The sequence below is a fragment of the Taudactylus pleione genome, unplaced genomic scaffold, assembly GCF_031769625.1.
Source record: "Taudactylus pleione unplaced genomic scaffold, aTauple2 ptg001123l, whole genome shotgun sequence".
Classification (NCBI taxonomy): domain Eukaryota; kingdom Metazoa; phylum Chordata; class Amphibia; order Anura; family Myobatrachidae; genus Taudactylus; species Taudactylus pleione.
Window position 1 is genome coordinate 5,145,392 of NW_028285524.1, and position 22,980 is coordinate 5,168,371.

Below are 22,980 nucleotides of genomic sequence, written 5' to 3' on the forward strand. Positions count from 1 at the left end.
CATAAAGTGCAAGGTCAGGGTCCCAATGCGTTTCGTCCTCTGGACTTCATCAAGGGGAAGTGTATGCATAGAGACAGAGCAGGGTTTATATACCTTAAGTACAGGAAGCACATGTCCTCATTTCGTGACATCATTTCCTGTTACCTATTTCAGGTCAAAAAGCCATATAATGTCCAGATTTTAACAATAAAATTTGTATTATGGCACTCATTATAAACAATATAAAACATAGAAAGCAAATAAATTATGTGAGTCAATGTTTTTCTGCTTCATGATTATAGTTCTGTCCAAGTGGAACACATGTGAGGCGCACCCCGTCATTTCCGGTCATGTGGTCCGCGGGCTGGTATTGGTTTAACATAATGCCAGTCTAGGTGGAACGCAGGGAGAACACAGGATGAGCGCACCGCGTCACTTCCTGTTCCATGTAGTATTGGTTAAGTGACTACCAGTCCCCATATTACATCACCACTAAATAGCTATTAAGATGTTATTTTTCCATCTCCAGATCCCCACCGGAGGATGTGTTGCTCGCTTGTAATTGTATTAGTAGACCATGAGGTCGTTTTAGATGAAGGTGGCAGCCATTTTTGTAGTTTTTTTACATTAAAGCGGCGGCCATTTTTGTAGTTCTTTTACATGAAGCCGGCGGCCATTTTTGTAGTTCTTTTACCACTTGTAGCAGTCGTCTTTATGGTTTTGAGTGCTATGTCAAACACTAATCGGGGTCAATCGGAAAACAGAGGTTTGCCATTCTTAACATAAGATGTTCAATGTTTTTCCTTGACTGTTTGTATTCCATCACTGTTCTTCCAATATTTATGGATCGTTATAATACTTCGGATAGGGACGGCGGCCATCTTGGTAGTTCTTTCATAACCTGTGGCAGCCATCTTTGTAGTTCCTAGATGCTATGACCAGTGCCATTCAATAAAGAACTGGGAGGAATTAGCAGTCTTATTCTGGGATGCTAAACGTCTTTATTGACCATTAACACGTATCCTGAAAAAGAGGAGAAAATTAAGGCAGACACAAATATGATGAGCTATTTAATCAGAGACTCCATTCCCTGATTGTCAATGCAGAAAGTGAACTATACAAAAAGACAATAGTCTATGGATACCAACTAAATAATAGGTTTATATTCATAAAAATTACATGTTAGATGGAAAGGTGACTGATGCAGGTGCAAAATTGTAAAACAAGACTCGGAGCCATATCATATTCTATATGCCATTTTATTCCCATTCACAATTTTACTACAACACCTGGTCTTCCTAGGAGGTCCCCCATCCAAGTACTGACCAGGCCCAATCATGCTTCGCTTCCAAGATCAGACGAGATTGGGCATTGACATGTTGGTATGGTTGTAGGTATGTGTTCACTTATGCATAGATTTATGGACTTTGCTCCACGAGGACCTGTAATCAATCGCATTTCAGCTTCATCACCCTCCATATCATAAATAAGAACATGTTTTAATAATAATACTGTAGTCCAAACTTTTGCTTCCTTTTTTTTTTTTTTATCTATAAAGTTGTCTTTAATCGCCTTGGTACATGATAACGTATATTATACCGCTATCATTGTGTCTTAAGTCATATAAAAGGAGCTATTTCATAGTTGTCGTTAAACCCCATGGGAAATAAAGTGTTTAATTCGAAGATCCAGAACATTTCACGTTGAGCAAGTTTCTTGCCCAGATCTCCCCCTCTCTCTCCCATGGTTACATGTTCTATTGCTTTAAAGGACAATTCTTCTGGGTTGGATCCATGGTGTGTATTAAAATGTCTTGAGACCATGTGATTTTCTACTTTATTCTTGATATTCCTCACATGTTCCTGCATCCTTAACTTGAGGGGCCTCTTTGTTTTTCCCACATATTTAGTACCACATGAACACTCTAACAGGTAGATCACTGATGTAGAATTACAGTTCATGAATTCCTTTATTTTATATTCCTTCGAATTATCATGATTCTTAAAGATCTTCCTTTGTGGATTCAAATATTTACAGATATTACATCGACCACATTTGTAACATCCAACACATTTTGGTAATGTTCTAATGGGTTCTGTTGTGTCACTTCTCAGGAGACTTGGTGCTAACGAGTCTTTAAGGCTTTTGGCTTTCCTGAACACAGTGGGTGGCTTTGGTGGAATCACATTCTTTAAAATAGGGTCCAACAGCAAGATGTTCCAATGTTTTGAAAGTGTCGCCCTTATTTTTTTTTCCTGTCCACTATAGGTGGTGATGAAGGGGATTATTTTATTTTCTTCTTTCACCTTCTGTTTATATATTAGTAATTCGGACCTCACCAGATTTGTAGTTTTTTGAATTGCTCTCCCAATTATTTCTTCCGGGTATTCTTTATTTTGAAATCTTTCTTGGTAGATTTGGATCTGTTGATCACACATAGTTGGATTACTACAATTACGTTTGATCCTGTGGAATTGTGAATACGGAATATTGTCCTTCCAACTCTTCAGATGATTACTTTTATAATGTAAGTAACTGTTTGTATCAACTTTTTTAATGTAGTTACTTGTGCAGATCATCTCATTATCCCCTGTCAATACCAAGTCCAGAAATTCTATGGAAGTTCTATTAAAATTGGAATCAAATTTCAAATTCATATTGTTGTCGGATATATGTGATAAAAACGATTTAAAATTCTCTTCTGAACCTTCCCAAATCATTAAAATATCATCAATATATCTCTTATAAAAAATGATATTATTTTTAAAAGGATTGTTATTATATACATACTCCTCTTCCCAACATCCCATGAATAAATTCGCAAAGTTGGGTGCAAACGTCGTCCCCATTGCTGTTCCACATATTTGTCTGTAAAATTGGTCCAAAAATCTAAAATAATTATGTTCCAAGATAAAAGCCATTAAATCACATAAAAATTCTCTATGTGTTGGGTTCATTGAAAGGTCTTGATTAAGAAAGTATCTACAAGCGTTAATTCCTTTGTGGTGTTCAATACAAGTGTACAATGATTGAACATCTATGGTAACCCAGGAGTAGCTTTCTTTCCATGCTAGGTTTTCCACTGCTTGTAAAACATGTGTCGTGTCTTTTAAGTACGACTCTAAGTTTTGTACATACTTCTTTAGGAAGATATCAACATACTCAGAAATGTGTGAAGTGAGTGATTCAATTCCAGCAATTATTGGTCTTCCTGGAGGCTCTACCATTGATTTATGTACTTTAGGTAGGAAATAAAAAGTGGGGGTTATGGGACTAGTATTCATAAGGTATTGGAATTCGTTTTTATCTAAAATCTCATTGTGTAATCCAAATACCAATAGTGTTCTTAGTTCATCAATATATTCATTAAGGGGATCTTGTTCAAGTAAGATATATGAGTCCTTGTCCCCCAAAAGTCGTTTTGCTTCTTTCAAATAATAAGATCGATCCATAAGTACTAGTCCCCCCCCCTTGTCAGCTGGTTTCAAAACAATATTTGTGTTCTTTTTCAGATTTCTTAGTGCCTCTTTTTCACTGTTCTTAAGATTCTGCTTCTTTGTTGGCACAAATTCTTCATCGCAAAGTTCCTTTTTCACCATTTCATAAAATATGTTGATGTGACTTCCTTTGGACTCAATCGGATAGTATTTTGACTTCCCCTTCAGGCCAGATTTAGATTTTTGCATCTCAAAGTTATTTACAATTGCATTTTCCTTCTTTAAGTAATGTCTTTTTAGTGTGAGGTTCCTAATAAATTTATTTAAATCAATAAAGGTTTCGAATTTATTCATATTGCTTGTTGGAGCAAAGTTAAGTCCTTTGCTGAGCAGAGAAATTTCAGGTGGTGTAAGCTGATGTTGGGATAAGTTGAAAATTCCATGTGCTGTTGGATCTAATGGTGTAGGTTTCTTCTTTTGTATGTTCTTCCGTTTGCCCCCTCGTGTTCCTCTTCTTCTCCTATTCTTCTTTTCATTGGTGATGCCAATTTGGTTGTTTCTCTGAAAAAGGGCCTTCTCGTGTGTTGCGGAGTGGGATGAGTTCCTGGGGATAAAAAATCAGTGTCGCTAATGGAATCCAGCCTTTGTAATGTGTTGAATCTGTTGTTTGTCTGTATTCCTCTGTTGTATGGTGATTCATCCTCATCTTTATGTGCCGATGGTTTCTTTTTCTGATATGTACTACGTAGCCATCTATTCTCCTCCTTATTGTATGTTTTTGGTTTCGGTCTTTGTTTAGGAAATCTACTCCAGTGTTTGATATTGTTCAATTCGTAGTCCTGTTTGTCTCGGATAAATTTCCTTTCCTTGCCTTTTATTACTTCTTCTTCCACTCTTTCAAGCTTCCGATTTAATACTGTTTTGTTAATTTTGAAATTTTCTTTATCCTTTAAATCTTCCATTTGGGATTCCTTGCTTTTAATATCCCTTTCTATTGTAGAAAGATTTGATTTTTTCTCCTTAATAATTAATGTCATTAATTCCATGGAGCATGTGTGTAGAATCCTGTCCCAATCTTTCATGAACTCAGAATTATCAAGTCCAAAGGTGGGATTCTTTAATAGTCTGAGACCTCTGGGTACTCTGTTTACTGAGATATAGTGTTCCAGTCCCTTGATATCCCACCAAGTCTTGATTTCTTTAGTAAATAGCTTTTCTAATTCCCAGAACATTAAATCTATGTTCTCAGTGGGCACATTTTCATATTGCAAGTTATTTTCATTAAAGATTTTTTGGCAAAGGTCACCCCTTTTATTAACCCTATCATTTCTCATAGACATTCTTGTGTGTACAGGTGGCAGTTTATAAGGCAGCTTAATTCAAGAAAAGCCAATTTTTAACATAAATCAATAGAAGAAAACAGCGCCAAATTTGTCCACTCTGTTTAACGTGAAATACCTTTCACAAGTGTGTGTTTTTTGTTTTTTTATTGGTAAATCTAATAGAAATATAATAGAAATATTATACATATATATATATATATATATACATATACTATTTGTATATGTAGCACTCCCTTGATAAGTATAAGGTGTCTGCTTGGTCAACAAAAAATGGTGGCCATGGCTAGGCCACCTTGGTACAGGAAACAATATGACAATATAGCTGACCACAAGCGCCTCCTAGTGCATATACAGTGAACCAATTAAACCTGTGCAAATCTCGCAACCTGTGCAAAAACAATTTTTTGTGTTTATATCCTTGTCCTTATCCAGGACCGTGACATACAAGTGACTTTGTGCAATAAATACAACCGTGTAATATATATGAATAAATATATTTAAAACTGCATAAATAATGTGCATAAAATTTTTTTATTTAAATAAAACAATTCATAGACAACACACAATGACATAAATACACAGAAATAATGGATAAAAAGCTAGTACTAAAAGATAATAAATAGCGATTTTTAGTGAAAAATAAATATATATTTTCTAAAATAAATCGGATTTATAGCTTATCTTTTCCAGCAGTATTTTGGGAAGAGTTCATAAAGTGCAAGGTCAGGGTCCCAACGCGTTTCGTCCTCTGGACTTCATCAAGGGGAAGTGTATGCATAGAGACAGAGCAGGGTTTATATACCTTAAGTACAGGAAGCACATGTCCTCATTTCGTGACATCATTTCCTGTTACCTATTTCAGGTCAAAAAGCCATATAATGTCCAGATTTTAACAATAAAATTTGTATTATGGCACTCATTATAAACAATATAAAACATAGAAAGCAAATAAATTATGTGAGTCAATGTTTTTCTGTTTCATGATTATAGTTCTGTCCAAGTGGAACACATGTGAGGCGCACCCCGTCATTTCCGGTCATGTGGTCCGCGGGCTGGTATTGGTTTAACATAATGCCAGTCTAGGTGGAACGCAGGGAGAACACAGGATGAGCGCACCGCGTCACTTCCTGTTCCATGTAGTATTGGTTAAGTGACTACCAGTCCCCATATTACATCACCACTAAATAGCTATTAAGTTGTTATTTTTCCATCTCCAGATCCCCACCGGAGGATGTGTCGCTCGCTTGTAATTGTATTAGTAGACCATGAGGTCGTTTTAGATGAAGGCGGCAGCCATTTTTGTAGTTTTTTTACATTAAAGCGGCGGCCATTTTTGTAGTTCTTTTACATGAAGCCGGCGGCCATTTTTGTAGTTCTTTTACCACTTGTAGCAGTCGTCTTTATGGTTTTGAGTGCTATGTCAAACACTAATCGGGGTCAATCGGAAAACAGAGGTTTGCCATTCTTAACATAAGATGTTCAATGTTTTTCCTTGACTGTTTGTATTCCATCACTGTTCTTCCAATATTTATGGATCGTTATAATACTTCGGATAGGGACGGCGGCCATCTTGGTAGTTCTTTCATAACCTGTGGCAGCCATCTTTGTAGTTCCTAGATGCTATGACCAGTGCCATTCAATAAAGAACTGGGAGGAATTAGCAGTCTTATTCTGGGATGCTAAACGTCTTTATTGACCATTAACACGTATCCTGAAAAAGAGGAGAAAATTAAGGCAGACACAAATATGATGAGCTATTTAATCAGAGACTCCATTCCCTGATTGTCAATGCAGAAAGTGAACTATACAAAAAGACAATAGTCTATGGATACCAACTAAATAATAGGTTTATATTCATAAAAATTACATGTTAGATGGAAAGGTGACTGATGCAGGTGCAAAATTGTAAAACAAGACTCGGAGCCATATCATATTCTATATGCCATTTTATTCCCATTCACAATTTTACTACAACACCTGGTCTTCCTAGGAGGTCCCCCATCCAAGTACTGACCAGGCCCAATCATGCTTCGCTTCCAAGATCAGACGAGATTGGGCATTGACATGTTGGTATGGTTGTAGGTATGTGTTCACTTATGCATAGATTTATGGACTTTGCTCCACGAGGACCTGTAATCAATCGCATTTCAGCTTCATCACCCTCCATATCATAAATAAGAACATGTTTTAATAATAATACTGTAGTCCAAACTTGCTTCCTTTTTTTTTTTTTATCTATAAAGTTGTCTTTAATCGCCTTGGTACATGATAACGTATATTATACCGCTATCATTGTGTCTTAAGTCATATAAAAGGAGCTATTTCATAGTTGTCGTTAAACCCCATGGGAAATAAAGTGTTTAATTCGAAGATCCAGAACATTTCACGTTGAGCAAGTTTCTTGCCCAGATCTCCCCCTCTCTCTCCCATGGTTACATGTTCTATTGCTTTAAAGGACAATTCTTCTGGGTTGGATCCATGGTGTGTATTAAAATGTCTTGAGACCATGTGATTTTCTACTTTATTCTTGATATTCCTCACATGTTCCTGCATCCTTAACTTGAGGGGCCTCTTTGTTTTTCCCACATATTTAGTACCACATGAACACTCTAACAGGTAGATCACTGATGTAGAATTACAGTTCATGAATTCCTTTATTTTATATTCCTTCGAATTATCATGATTCTTAAAGATCTTCCTTTGTGGATTCAAATATTTACAGATATTACATCGACCACATTTGTAACATCCAACACATTTTGGTAATGTTCTAATGGGTTCTGTTGTGTCACTTCTCAGGAGACTTGGTGCTAACGAGTCTTTAAGGCTTTTGGCTTTCCTGAACACAGTGGGTGGCTTTGGTGGAATCACATCCTTTAAAATAGGGTCCAACAGCAAGATGTTCCAATGTTTTGAAAGTGTCGCCCTTATCTTTTTTTCCTGTCCACTATAGGTGGTGATGAAGGGGATTATTTTATTTTCTTCTTTCACCTTCTGTTTATATATTAGTAATTCGGACCTCACCAGATTTGTAGTTTTTTGAATTGCTCTCCCAATTATTTCTTCCGGGTATTCTTTATTTTGAAATCTTTCTTGGTAGATTTGGATCTGTTGATCACACATAGTTGGATTACTACAATTACGTTTGATCCTGTGGAATTGTGAATACGGAATATTGTCCTTCCAACTCTTCAGATGATTACTTTTATAATGTAAGTAACTGTTTGTATCAACTTTTTTAATGTAGTTACTTGTGCAGATCATCTCATTATCCCCTGTCAATACCAAGTCCAGAAATTCTATGGAAGTTCTATTAAAATTGGAAGTAAATTTCAAATTCATATTGTTGTCGGATATATGTGATAAAAACGATTTAAAATTCTCTTCTGAACCTTCCCAAATCATTAAAATATCATCAATATATCTCTTATAAAAAATGATATTATTTTTAAAAGGATTGTTATTATATACATACTCCTCTTCCCAACATCCCATGAATAAATTCGCAAAGTTGGGTGCAAACGTCGTCCCCATTGCTGTTCCACATATTTGTCTGTAAAATTGGTCCAAAAATCTAAAATAATTATGTTCCAAGATAAAAGCCATTAAATCACATAAAAATTCTCTATGTGTTGGGTTCATTGAAAGGTCTTGATTAAGAAAGTATCTACAAGCGTTAATTCCTTTGTGGTGTTCAATACAAGTGTACAATGATTGAACATCTATGGTAACCCAGGAGTAGCTTTCTTTCCATGCTAGGTTTTCCACTGCTTGTAAAACATGTGTCGTGTCTTTTAAGTATGACTCTAAGTTTTGTACATACTTCTTTAGGAAGATATCAACATACTCAGAAATGTGTGAAGTGAGTGATTCAATTCCAGCAATTATTGGTCTTCCTGGAGGCTCTACCATTGATTTATGTACTTTAGGTAGGAAATAAAAAGTGGGGGTTATGGGACTAGTATTCATAAGGTATTGGAATTCGTTTTTATCTAAAATCTCATTGTGTAATCCAAATACCAATAGTGTTCTTAGTTCATCAATATATTCATTAAGGGGATCTTGTTCAAGTAAGATATATGAGTCCTTGTCCCCCAAAAGTCGGTTTGCTTTCAAATAATAAGATTGATCCATAAGTACTAGTCCCCCCCCTTGTCAGCTGGTTTCTTAACAATATTTGTGTTCTTTTTCAGATTTCTTAGTGCCTCTTTTTCACTGTTCTTAAGATTCTGCTTCTTTGTTGGCACAAATTCTTCATCGCAAAGTTCCTTTTTCACCATTTCATAAAATATGTTGATGTGACTTCCTTTGGACTCAATCGGATAGTATTTTGACTTCCCCTTCAGGCCAGATTTAGATTTTTGCATCTCAAAGTTATTTACAATTGCATTTTCCTTCTTTAAGTAATGTCTTTTTAGTGTGAGGTTCCTAATAAATTTATTTAAATCAATAAAGGTTTCGAATTTATTCATATTGCTTGTTGGAGCAAAGTTAAGTCCTTTGCTGAGCAGAGAAATTTCAGGTGGTGTAAGCTGATGTTGGGATAAGTTGAAAATTCCATGTGCTGTTGGATCTAATGGTGTAGGTTTCTTCTTTTGTATGTTCTTCCGTTTGCCCCCTCGTGTTCCTCTTCTTCTCCGATTCTTCTTTTCATTGGTGATGCACATTATTTATGCAGTTTTAAATATATTTATTCATATATATTACACGGTTGTATTTATTGCACAAAGTCACTTGTATGTCACGGTCCTGGATAAGGACAAGGATATAAACACAAAAAATTGTTTTTTGCACAGGTTGCGAGATTTGCACAGGTTTAATTGGTTCACTGTATATGCACTAGGAGGCGCTTGTGGTCAGCTATATTGTCATATTGTTTCCTGTACCAAGGTGGCCTAGCCATGGCCACCATTTTTTGTTGACCAAGCAGACACCTTATACTTATCAAGGGAGTGCTACATATACAAATAGTATATGTATATATATATATATGTATAATTTTTCTATTATATTTCTATTAGATTTACCAATAAAAAAACAAAAAACACACACTTGTGAAAGGTATTTCACGTTAAACAGAGTGGACAAATTTGGCGCTGTTTTCTTCTATTGATTTATGTTAAAAATTGGCTTTTCTTGAATTAAGCTGCCTTATAAACTGCCACCTGTACACACAAGAATGTCTATGAGAAATGATAGGGTTAATAAAAGGGGTGACCTTTGCCAAAAAATCTTTAATGAAAATAACTTGCAATATGAAAATGTGCCCACTGAGAACATAGATTTAATGTTCTGGGAATTAGAAAAGCTATTTACTAAAGAAATCAAGACTTGGTGGGATATCAAGGGACTGGAACACTATATCTCAGTAAACAGAGTACCCAGAGGTCTCAGACTATTAAAGAATCCCACCTTTGGACTTGATAATTCTGAGTTCATGAAAGATTGGGACAGGATTCTACACACATGCTCCATGGAATTAATGACATTAATTATTAAGGAGAAAAAATCAAATCTTTCTACAATAGAAAGGGATATTAAAAGCAAGGAATCCCAAATGGAAGATTTAAAGGATAAAGAAAATTTCAAAATTAACAACACAGTATTAAATCGGAAGCTTGAAAGAGTGGAAGAAGAAGTAATAAAAGGCAAGGAAAGGAAATTTATCCGAGACAAACAGGACTACGAATTGAACAATATCAAACACTGGAGTAGATTTCCTAAACAAAGACCGAAACCAAAAACATACAATAAGGAGGAGAATAGATGGCTACGTAGTACATATCAGAAAAAGAAACCATCGGCACATAAAGATGAGGATGAATCACCATACAACAGAGGAATACAGACAAACAACAGATTCAACACATTACAAAGGCTGGATTCCATTAGCGACACTGATTTTTTATCCCCAGGAACTCATCCCACTCCGCAACACACGAGAAGGCCCTTTTTCAGAGAAACAACCAAATTGGCATCACCAATGAAAAGAAGAATCGGAGAAGAAGAGGAACACGAGGGGGCAAACGGAAGAACATACAAAAGAAGAAACCTACACCATTAGATCCAACAGCACATGGAATTTTCAACTTATCCCAACATCAGCTTACACCACCTGAAATTTCTCTGCTCAGCAAAGGACTTAACTTTGCTCCAACAAGCAATATGAATAAATTCGAAACCTTTATTGATTTAAATAAATTTATTAGGAACCTCACACTAAAAAGACATTACTTAAAGAAGGAAAATGCAATTGTAAATAACTTTGAGATGCAAAAATCTAAATCTGGCCTGAAGGGGAAGTCAAAATACTATCCGATTGAGTCCAAAGGAAGTCACATCAACATATTTTATGAAATGGTGAAAAAGGAACTTTGCGATGAAGAATTTGTGCCAACAAAGAAGCAGAATCTTAAGAACAGTGAAAAAGAGGCACTAAGAAATCTGAAAAAGAACACAAATATTGTTTTGAAACCAGCTGACAAGGGGGGGGACTAGTACTTATGGATCGATCTTATTATTTGAAAGAAGCAAACCGACTTTTGGGGGACAAGGACTCATATATCTTACTTGAACAAGATCCCCTTAATGAATATATTGATGAACTAAGAACACTATTGGTATTTGGATTACACAATGAGATTTTAGATAAAAACGAATTCCAATACCTTATGAATACTAGTCCCATAACCCCCACTTTTTATTTCCTACCTAAAGTACATAAATCAATGGTAGAGCCTCCAGGAAGACCAATAATTGATGGAATTGAATCACTCACTTCACACATTTCTGAGTATGTTGATATCTTCCTAAAGAAGTATGTACAAAACTTAGAGTCGTACTTAAAAGACACGACACATGTTTTACAAGCAGTGGAAAACCTAGCATGGAAAGAAAGCTACTCCTGGGTTACCATAGATGTTCAATCATTGTACACTTGTATTGAACACCACAAAGGAATTAACGCTTGTAGATACTTTCTTAATCAAGACCTTTCAATGAACCCAACACATAGAGAATTTTTATGTGATTTAATGGCTTTTATCTTGGAACATAATTATTTTAGATTTTTGGACCAATTTTACAGACAAATATGTGGAACAGCAATGGGGACGACGTTTGCACCCAACTTTGCGAATTTATTCATGGGATGTTGGGAAGAGGAGTATGTATATAATAACAATCCTTTTAAAAATAATATCATTTTTTATAAGAGATATATTGATGATATTTTAATGATTTGGGAAGGTTCAGAAGAGAATTTTAAATCGTTTTTATCACATATATCCGACAACAATATGAATTTGAAATTTACTTCCAATTTTAATAGAACTTCCATAGAATTTCTGGACTTGGTATTGACAGGGGATAATGAGATGATCTGCACAAGTAACTACATTAAAAAAGTTGATACAAACAGTTACTTACATTATAAAAGTAATCATCTGAAGAGTTGGAAGGACAATATTCCGTATTCACAATTCCACAGGATCAAACGTAATTGTAGTAATCCAACTATGTGTGATCAACAGATCCAAATCTACCAAGAAAGATTTCAAAATAAAGAATACCCGGAAGAAATAATTGGGAGAGCAATTCAAAAAACTACAAATCTGGTGAGGTCCGAATTACTAATATATAAACAGAAGGTGAAAGAAGAAAATAAAATAATCCCCTTCATCACCACCTATAGTGGACAGGAAAAAAAGATAAGGGCGACACTTTCAAAACATTGGAACATCTTGCTGTTGGACCCTATTTTAAAGGATGTGATTCCACCAAAGCCACCCACTGTGTTCAGGAAAGCCAAAAGCCTTAAAGACTCGTTAGCACCAAGTCTCCTGAGAAGTGACACAACAGAACCCATTAGAACATTACCAAAATGTGTTGGATGTTACAAATGTGGTCGATGTAATATCTGTAAATATTTGAATCCACAAAGGAAGATCTTTAAGAATCATGATAATTCGAAGGAATATAAAATAAAGGAATTCATGAACTGTAATTCTACATCAGTGATCTACCTGTTAGAGTGTTCATGTGGTACTAAATATGTGGGAAAAACAAAGAGGCCCCTCAAGTTAAGGATGCAGGAACATGTGAGGAATATCAAGAATAAAGTAGAAAATCACATGGTCTCAAGACATTTTAATACACACCATGGATCCAACCCAGAAGAATTGTCCTTTAAAGCAATAGAACATGTAACCATGGGAGAGAGAGGGGGAGATCTGGGCAAGAAACTTGCTCAACGTGAAATGTTCTGGATCTTCGAATTAAACACTTTATTTCCCATGGGGTTTAACGACAACTATGAAATAGCTCCTTTTATATGACTTAAGACACAATGATAGCGGTATAATATACGTTATCATGTACCAAGGCGATTAAAGACAACTTTATAGATAAAAAAAAAAAAGGAAGCAAAAGTTTGGACTACAGTATTATTATTAAAACATGTTCTTATTTATGATATGGAGGGTGATGAAGCTGAAATGCGATTGATTACAGGTCCTCGTGGAGCAAAGTCCATAAATCTATGCATAAGTGAACACATACCTACAACCATACCAACATGTCAATGCCCAATCTCGTCTGATCTTGGAAGCGAAGCATGATTGGGCCTGGTCAGTACTTGGATGGGGGACCTCCTAGGAAGACCAGGTGTTGTAGTAAAATTGTGAATGGGAATAAAATGGCATATAGAATATGATATGGCTCCGAGTCTTGTTTTACAATTTTGCACCTGCATCAGTCACCTTTCCATCTAACATGTAATTTTTATGAATATAAACCTATTATTTAGTTGGTATCCATAGACTATTGTCTTTTTGTATAGTTCACTTTCTGCATTGACAATCAGGGAATGGAGTCTCTGATTAAATAGCTCATCATATTTGTGTCTGCCTTAATTTTCTCCTCTTTTTCAGGATACGTGTTAATGGTCAATAAAGACGTTTAGCATCCCAGAATAAGAATGCTAATTCCTCCCAGTTCTTTATTGAATGGCACTGGTCATAGCATCTAGGAACTACAAAGATGGCTGCCACAGGTTATGAAAGAACTACCAAGATGGCCGCCGTCCCTATCCGAAGTATTATAATGATCCATAAATATTGGAAGAACAGTGATGGAATACAAACAGTCAAGGAAAAACATTGAACATCTTATGTTAAGAATGGCAAACCTCTGTTTTCCGATTGACCCCGATTAGTGTTTGACATAGCACTCAAAACCATAAAGACGACTGCTACAAGTGGTAAAAGAACTACAAAAATGGCCGCCGGCTTCATGTAAAAGAACTACAAAAATGGCCGCCGCTTTAATGTAAAAAAACTACAAAAATGGCTGCCGCCTTCATCTAAAACGACCTCATGGTCTACTAATACAATTACAAGCGAGCGACACATCCTCCGGTGGGGATCTGGAGATGGAAAAATAACATCTTAATAGCTATTTAGTGGTGATGTAATATGGGGACTGGTAGTCACTTAACCAATACTACATGGAACAGGAAGTGACGCGGTGCGCTCATCCTGTGTTCTCCCTGCGTTCCACCTAGACTGGCATTATGTTAAACCAATACCAGCCCGCGGACCACATGACCGGAAATGACGGGGTGTGCCTCACATGTGTTCCACTTGGACAGAACTATAATCATGAAGCAGAAAAACATTGACTCACATAATTTATTTGCTTTCTATGTTTTATATTGTTTATAATGAGTGCCATAATACAAATTTTATTGTTAAAATCTGGACATTATATGGCTTTTTGACCTGAAATAGGTAACAGGAAATGATGTCACGAAATGAGGACATGTGCTTCCTGTACTTAAGGTATATAAACCCTGCTCTGTCTCTATGCATACACTTCCCCTTGATGAAGTCCAGAGGACGAAACGCGTTGGGACCCTGACCTTGCACTTTATGAACTCTTCCCAAAATACTGCTGGAAAAGATAAGCTATAAATCCGATTTATTTTAGAAAATATATATTTATTTTTCACTAAAAATCGCTATTTATTATCTTTTAGTACTAGCTTTTTATCCATTATTTCTGTGTATTTATGTCATTGTGTGTTGTCTATGAATTGTTTTATTTAATTAAAAAAAATTTATGCACATTATTTATGCAGTTTTAAATATATTTATTCATATATATTACACGGTTGTATTTATTGCACAAAGTCACTTGTATGTCACGGTCCTGGATAAGGACAAGGATATAAACACAAAAAATTGTTTTTGCACAGGTTGCGAGATTTGCACAGGTTTAATTGGTTCACTGTATATGCACTAGGAGGCGCTTGTGGTCAGCTATATTGTCATATATATATATATATATATTAGGGGTGAGCGGGTTCTAATATATATATAAATAAAATCTCATAAAAGCAATCTATAGAGATATATACACGCATAAAAATATGTATAGACATAGAATGTTATTCAATATAGATCGGTTTAAATAATCTCATAACAACCGGAAGAAAAAAGGAGAGAGGAGAGTGAGAAATAGACAATTCAGAGGAATCTCATAGCTCTCATTCATCCCATATGGTGCCATGGCGTTTAGGGTGAAAATCCAATACATTTCTTTTTGTGATAGTTTATTCTCCCTGTCACCACCCCTATCACCAAGTTGTACCAATTCAGTGGCTTTAAATCTTAGCCCTGATGGATCCGCATTATGGTATTTGGAAAAATGCTTCGGTACAGATTGATAATTTACTCTGTTCTTTTTACCCCTAATATGTTCTTGTATGCGCAATCTGAGGTTCCTTTTAGATTTTCCCACATATTTAAGCTGGCATGGGCATTCTAAAACGTAAACAACCCATGCAGTGGTTCAATTCATTAAACAGTTAATTTTGTATGATACTGTTGTTAAAATAAAAAAATTGGTTATTCTTAGTATCAACAAATTAGCATATATTACAACTGTATGTGTTGTAATATATGTGTGTGTGTAAAGTATACTACTATTTTTTTTTTTTTTCATAAATGTGCCCAAAATTGTAAATTTTTTTAGTATCACACCATGGAAATGCTATTTAAATTTAGCATTTTTTGGTAAAAACAATTATACTGAATCAGGATAGCTCTTATTTACATAATACTATAATAAAAAAAATCAACAATTTTGGTGACATTTTAGAAAAATAATTAGCCAGTTAAGTGGTTAAGGCAGTGATGTGCTCATCAACGTTTCAGTGCCCGGTGGAATGTTATGACGTCATCGGCAGCTGACGATATGCAATGGCATCTCTGGTAAGCATCCTGTCGGGGAAGCTGAGTTATCTCTGTTGCACATGGTGAAGCTGGTGGGCTACTATGTACCTGTTTCTATGTACCTGAGTGCCACACCCATGGGGAATCTATCTATATATATGTATATATATATATATACATACACACATATGTTTACAACCCATATATGTTTCCAACCCATATTTTGTTTCCCCTACTAGGAGTTTTTTATCTTAATGCAGCAGCAGCATAATTATAATGATTCCCAATCACAGGCATATGTCCACATCTGAAAAATTACAGTATATATTTGTTTGGCTGATTATGTGAGGAAAATGGTTAATGACCAAATGTCTCTGAATTCTTTTTATTGCAGTTACAATGGAAAGCTTAGCCATTCTGCCTGGCGACCTGCCCATAAAACTGAATAACAGCCATATACTATGCTTGTACATGCTTAGATTTTAAACTCTGTTGCACAGACATTACCTTGGTATAATTGACCTCAGACTAGATGCACATTAATTGCTGTGCTGTACAGCCACTCATTTGCATAATTATGTGGGGCCTTTCTCGCTGTTTATACATTTACTTACATAGGTTACGGGTGCAATTAAGAATCAAAACAGCTATGGTATAGTTCACAAACAATAAGAGAAGTACTGATGTCAGTGTGCTTATTTCTGCAGTCATATACATGATCCCTGGTATTGTTCAGGTAGGTCTAAGCACAATTCCACAATAGGAGACACATTATACGGAAACATTACTCATAATAAAACAGTTGTAGCTGTATTTGCCAACTGTAAACTTACATACAGTCAGGTGCATAAATATTGGGACATTGACAGAATTCTCATATTTTGGCCTCTATTCACCACCACAATGGATTTGAAATGAAACAAACAAGATGTTCTTTAACTGCAGACTTTCAGATTTAATTTGAGGGTAATTACATCAAATCAGGTGAACGGTGTAGGAATTACAACGGTTTCTATATGTGCCTCCTACTTTTTAAGGGGCCAAAAGTAATGGGACAAACTAAACAATCCTAAATCTAACTTTCACTTATTAATACTTTGTTGCAAATCCTTTGCAGGCAATTACAGCCTGAAGTCTGAAACGCATAGACATCACCAGACGCTGGGTTTCATCCCTGGTGATGCTCTGCCAGGCCTCTACTGCAAATGTCTTCAGTTCCTGCTTGTTCTTGGGGCATTTTCCCTTCAGTTTTGTCTTCATCAAGTGAAATGCATGCTCAATCTGATTCAGGTCAGGGGATTGACTTGGCCATTGCATAACATTCCACTTTTTAGCCTTAAAAAACTCTTTGGTTGCTTTTGCAGTATGCTTCGGGTCATTGTCCATCTGCACTGTGAAGCACCGTCCAATGAGTTCTGAAGCATTTGACTGAATATGAGCATGTAATATTGCCCGAAACACTTCAGAATTCATTCTGCTGCTTTTGTCAGCAGTCACATCATCAATAAATACAAGGGAACCAGTTCCATTGGCAGCCATACATGCCCAAGCCATGACACTACCACCAGTATGCTTCACTGATGAGGTGGTATGTTTTGGATCATGAGCAGTTCCTTTCCTTCTCCATACTCTTCTCTTCCCATCACTCTGAGAAGTTGATCTTTGTCTCATCTGTCCATAGGATGTTATTCCAGAACTTCACCAGGGAAATAATTCTTCTGTCATCCACCACAGTTGTTTTCCGTGGTCTTCTGAGTCTTTTGGTGTTGCTGAGCTCTCCGGTGCATTCTTTATTTTTAAGAATGTTCCAAACTGTTGATTTGGCCACATCTAATGTTTTTGCTATCTCTCTGATGGGTTTGTTATGATTTTTCAGCCTAATGATGGCTTGCTTCACTAATAGTGACAGCTCTTTGGATCTCATATTGAGAGTCAACAGCAACTGATTCCAAATGCAAATGTCTCACCTAGAATCAACTCCAGACCTTTTACCTGCTTAATTGATAATGAAATAATGAGGGAATAGCCCACACCTGTCCATGAAATAGCTTTTGAGTTGATAGTCCCATTACTTTTGGCCACTTAAAAAGTGGGAGGCACATATAGAAACCGTTGTAATTCCTACACCATTCACCCGATTTGGATGTAATTACCCTCAAATTAAATCTGAAAGTCTGCAGTTAAAGCACATCCTGTTTGTTTCATTTCAAAGCCATTGTGGTGGTGAATAGAGGCCAAAATATGAAAATTCTGTCAATGTCCCAATATTTATGCACCTGACTGTATGATTGGTTTAAAATACTGATTGTTATGCCTAAAGCAGAGGTTCCCAAACTCGGTTCTCAAGGCACCCTGACAGTCCAGGTTTTAAGGATATCCATGCTTGACCACAGACGGCTTAATTAGTACCTCAGTCAATTTGATCTATTCAAATATGCTCAACCATGGATATCTCTAAAACCTGAACTGTTGGGGTGCCTTGAGATCAGCGTTTGGAAACCTCTGACCTAAACAAATATTTTTAAAATTGTATAATAATTTGCCCACAGGGGGTAATTATATGGTGATATTTAATTTTGTCCCAGTAGAGAAAGTAATATTATATCCCCCAAAGGTCAACCGTCTAGTACAGTGAAAGCCGATTTGAGGATTAAACAACTGAAACATGAGTTTGTATCAGTGATGTCAATATTTTTCTACCAAATTGATTGGCTTCATTCTTATTAATAATGGTGTAATCTCACAGGGCTGCCTCTGCTTTATGTAGGTGAATAGTAGATTCACTTTGACTCTTGCAAGAAAGGTATTGATCTCTTTCTCATATGTGTAACATAGAAGTTCGCTGCATTGTGTCTAATGATTTTATTCATCATAACTCTTTTCCTTTAGATACACTCAAAGGGGGTGATTCGGAGATGGTAGTTAATAGCATCACTGCTGGGTTTTTGGATGCAGCAACAATGCTAAAACATGCTAATGCAGCCGGAGGCATCTGAGGACAAAAGATTCCCTTCTGCTAGCATTGCAGACCCAAATGCCGTGTCCTAAGACACAGCACCAGATCACAATGGTCGCAATAGTTGCAGCCATCAGCCATTTGAGTAAGCTAAGCCTACTCAGAATGACTGCTGACACTGCTAAGCCATGGTCAGGAAATCTGCATCAGAAGATGCAGACCCTGGCCTCAGCACACCTAAAGAATGGGGGTGACCTGCCCCCATTTTGTAAAATGGTCAGCATCGCTGCACCACGTCCAAGCAATCTCGCAGGACCCATTCTGCACATGCACAGAATGGTTTATGTGCATGTGCAGTCCATCCACCATCAGACTATTGGGTTTACAATTGCATAAAAGTCTGAATCACTCCCAAAGTTACATTCATTGGCTCTTTAGGACATTACAAGGAAAACCTACCAGTATAACTGTCACGACTGATATCTGAGACTTTTGTGACAAAGGATTAATCACCAACCACAACCTGGTCTTTCTAAAAATAATTACAATATCACATTTTATATCACACAGTTAATATTGCCTTTACCAGCAGCTCTAAGATTTGATTTAGGGGCTTTCCCTTAGGAATTTTCTTAATTTCTCCCAGTTTCTTCTTCACAGTATACTTCCACAATATATTTTTACCAGAGATAATTTTCACCAAACACTTTCCCCTGTCTTCAGCAATATAGCATTAATAATATCAAGCTAACATTTGACATGTTTATAAGAACACGGAATCAGAACTTATTGATTTTTTTGTGATTAATATGGATAAAATTTTCACAATACTTAAGTACAAAAAGAGTGCTAACAAAATAATCTAATTGCACAGAATTCTCTAAAATGTTACCAAGCCGATTATGTTATAATAATTACATTTTTGAGGTTGTAAGATTCCTGAGGTGGCAAGAAAGTAGCCTGCCACTGAAGTCTGAGGTTTTTGACAGTTTCCAGTAACCTGTAGCAAAAATCTTCGAAGGTCCGAGTTTAATATGACCTATAATGTTCTTTTTATAGCCCTTAAAATGGTGCTATTTACAATATACCATAACTTTGCTTTTATCTATCTTTCTGATCAATGATGGCAGTCAGAACAGCGTATGCATAAATCTATTTTCGGTTCCTCAAATGCCACCTTCCTAAAACACAGAGGGCCTGATTCAGAGCCGAACGCTCTGACCAGAGCGCTCACTCTGAATCAGGACCCTCCTCCCTAAAAATAGAGCGGCCTCTTGGACGCTCGCATAGCTGTGGGTTACCACCCACAGCTATGCGAGCGTCCATGATGATGATCGCGATGGTCAAGACCATCGCGACCATCGGGCTTGTGACGAGGCCCTGCGGTAGGGTCTCGGTGACCGCAAGCCCTGGAGTGATTTTGGCTCTATCAGAGCCAAAATCACTCCCACTGACATCACTAGTGATGTCAGTGGGGCCGGACTCAGACGGTAGGCGTTCCCATGGGAACGCCTCCGTCTGGCAGCCACGCCCCCGGCACGCCCACCAAAGGGGGCGTGCTGTCACTCAACATCGACAGCACGCCTTTGGTGCGAGACCCCGAGCGACGAATTCCTCATCGCTCGCCGGGTCTTGCGCATGCGCACGATGGAGCTCCCTCCGTCGTGCGCATACGCATTCGGGCACCATCGACCCGCTTGCGAGCGGACGCGAGCGGGTTTGAATCAGGCCCAGATTCCCACGATCTGCAAATTATCCTAGCCAACCTTTAGATACCATTGGTCACCTGCAGTTTACTCGGGTGATTGAGGGAAAAAAAAAATCAGTTACTGCAAGTTCAACACCTATACATAATTCAAATGTGTAGAATATCCCATGATTAATACCATAATCATGACAATTACAGTTTTATGACAAAAGCAATACAAGATAGGTCACAAGTTTTGTGAGTTTTTAGATTTTGGTAAGAAAATATTACAGGTCTGTTAGGACTTAGGAGAGTAGGAATTAAGAGGTATTTTTATGCCTGAACTAATAGAACTTTTAGATTAGAAGTTTTTAATGATTTAGGAATGTTTGGGATCTGTAATGATTAATATTAATTCCATAAAGTTGAAGTTTGAGTTTTCCTGTTTTAATCTTTTGAACCAGTACAAAATCTTAGGATAGTAACTTGAAGAGAGAACTACCCTGTTTGAAACAAGGAGGTTGGTGACTTCAAGGGACACAAGGGACTACTACAGTATATAGCATATTTTCAAAGTACTCCTAGTCCACATTAATAGCAAATGCCATGGTGAAATGGCTAGCATTACTGCCTCACAGTACTGAGGTCATACGTTCCATTCCCACCATGGTCTTAACTATGGGAAGTTTGTATAGTCTCCCTGTGCTTGCGTGGGTTTCCTCCAAGTACTACGGTTTTCTCCTAACCATCCACAAATATACTGTAAATTGACAAATATTCTCTGTAAACAGCTGAAGAATATGTATATGCTACATAAATTACTGGTAAGAGAAAAAATAATGTTGCTTCTAGCCATGTATTGAAATGAGAGATCTAATCGTTTTAAAAAAACGGAGTAGAACCATCATAAAATGTTCGGAAATGTGTCACATTTCATCAACCTGGAATATAAACAATAATAAAACACACAGAGATTACTTTATACACATCTACAATACATTACTGCACACTACAGATAATTCACAGGAAACAACTGTACAAGAATAGAACAGTACAAATTACTATATGTGGGAAAATATATTGTAAAATCTGGAAAATGAGCCCCATGATATGAATTGAAGGACTATTAAGAAAAGTATAGAATTTGGGGAAATGTAATAGAGGAATCAATTGTATGAAAAGGCCAATATGACAAGAATAGACGTTAATGGATTTATTTTTCGAGGTTTATATATCAGACATCAAAGGCGGTATTTCACTGGGGAACTGAAACATATACAGTAGGTATAGAACGTGATCCAGCTTATATCGCATTACAATAATCACATACTGAACACGGAATGCCTTTACTATCTTAGGGGTCTATTTACTAAGCAGAGTTAGGAGACAGAGTGAAAAGTGATAAGGTGCCAGCCAATCAGCTCCCAACTGTCATCTCACAGGCTGGGTTTGAAAAATGACAGTTGGGAGCTGATTGGCTGGCACCTTATCACTTTTCACTCTAGCTCCTAACACTGCTTAGTAAATAGACCCCTCAGTCTGCCTGATTTATGCCTAGATCAGTGGTGGGTAACAGGCTGCGGGCATACCTCTCTATATTCCTGATTTTATTAGTATAGCTCCAATCTGTGGTGATTATAACACTGGATCTTAATTATTTCATTTTTTTAAATTTATGGTGTGACTTTACTACATGTGGGCGTAGTTGGACAGATCATGGACATGACTGAGTGGATTAGGAGAGTGACCAATTATGTAACCTGACTCCCCCCCCTGCTCCCTGCATTATTGGTAACTGTGACCTGGGGGCCATATGTGACTCTCATTACCAGAGTAACCCAGTTTTTGGTCTAATTCTTATTGATTCTGATATCTAGGATTCAGTGTTTAAAATGGGTGCAGGGTGTGCAATGAACACTGGCCCCTGGGTCTAGCAGGGCCCTGCACCCTGCCTACACTTACCTTGTGCAGGCAAGCAGGTCCCTCCTCCTCTGCCTCGTTATCTTCCCAGTGAAATTTTTGGGAAGATGGCACTGCACACAGGGCCGGTGCTAGGCTTTGCTGCGCCCAGCGCCATCCTGTGTTGCCGCCCCTTCCCTCCTCCGGTCCATCCACCCGGAACTTACATAATCGGGCTATCGCCGGGAAGGAGGGTGGGCGTTTCCTGCGCCCGCCAGATACAATGGCACTCCGGACGATGGACCGGCATGCCCGTGCCTGGAGCCGCCACTGACTGCACAGTGAAAATAAGACTATGGCACCGGGCCAGATCCTAAGCTCTCTTGTGTGTATGCACCATTTTCCCATAATATAACTGGGAAGATGACACCACAGAGGAGGAGGC

At 37.2% G+C, this 22,980-nt stretch overlaps 3 pseudogenes; 1 reads left to right on the plus strand and 2 right to left on the minus strand.

Moving 5' to 3' along the window:
- Positions 1–1,256: 1,256 nt before the first annotated feature.
- On the minus strand, positions 1,257–1,375 carry LOC148453671 (5S ribosomal RNA; annotated as a pseudogene).
- Positions 1,376–6,724: 5,349 nt separating this feature from the next.
- On the minus strand, positions 6,725–6,843 carry LOC148453672 (5S ribosomal RNA; annotated as a pseudogene).
- A 6,473-nt stretch (positions 6,844–13,316) lies between these two features.
- Positions 13,317–13,435, plus strand: LOC148453673 (5S ribosomal RNA; annotated as a pseudogene).
- Positions 13,436–22,980: the final 9,545 nt, after the last annotated feature.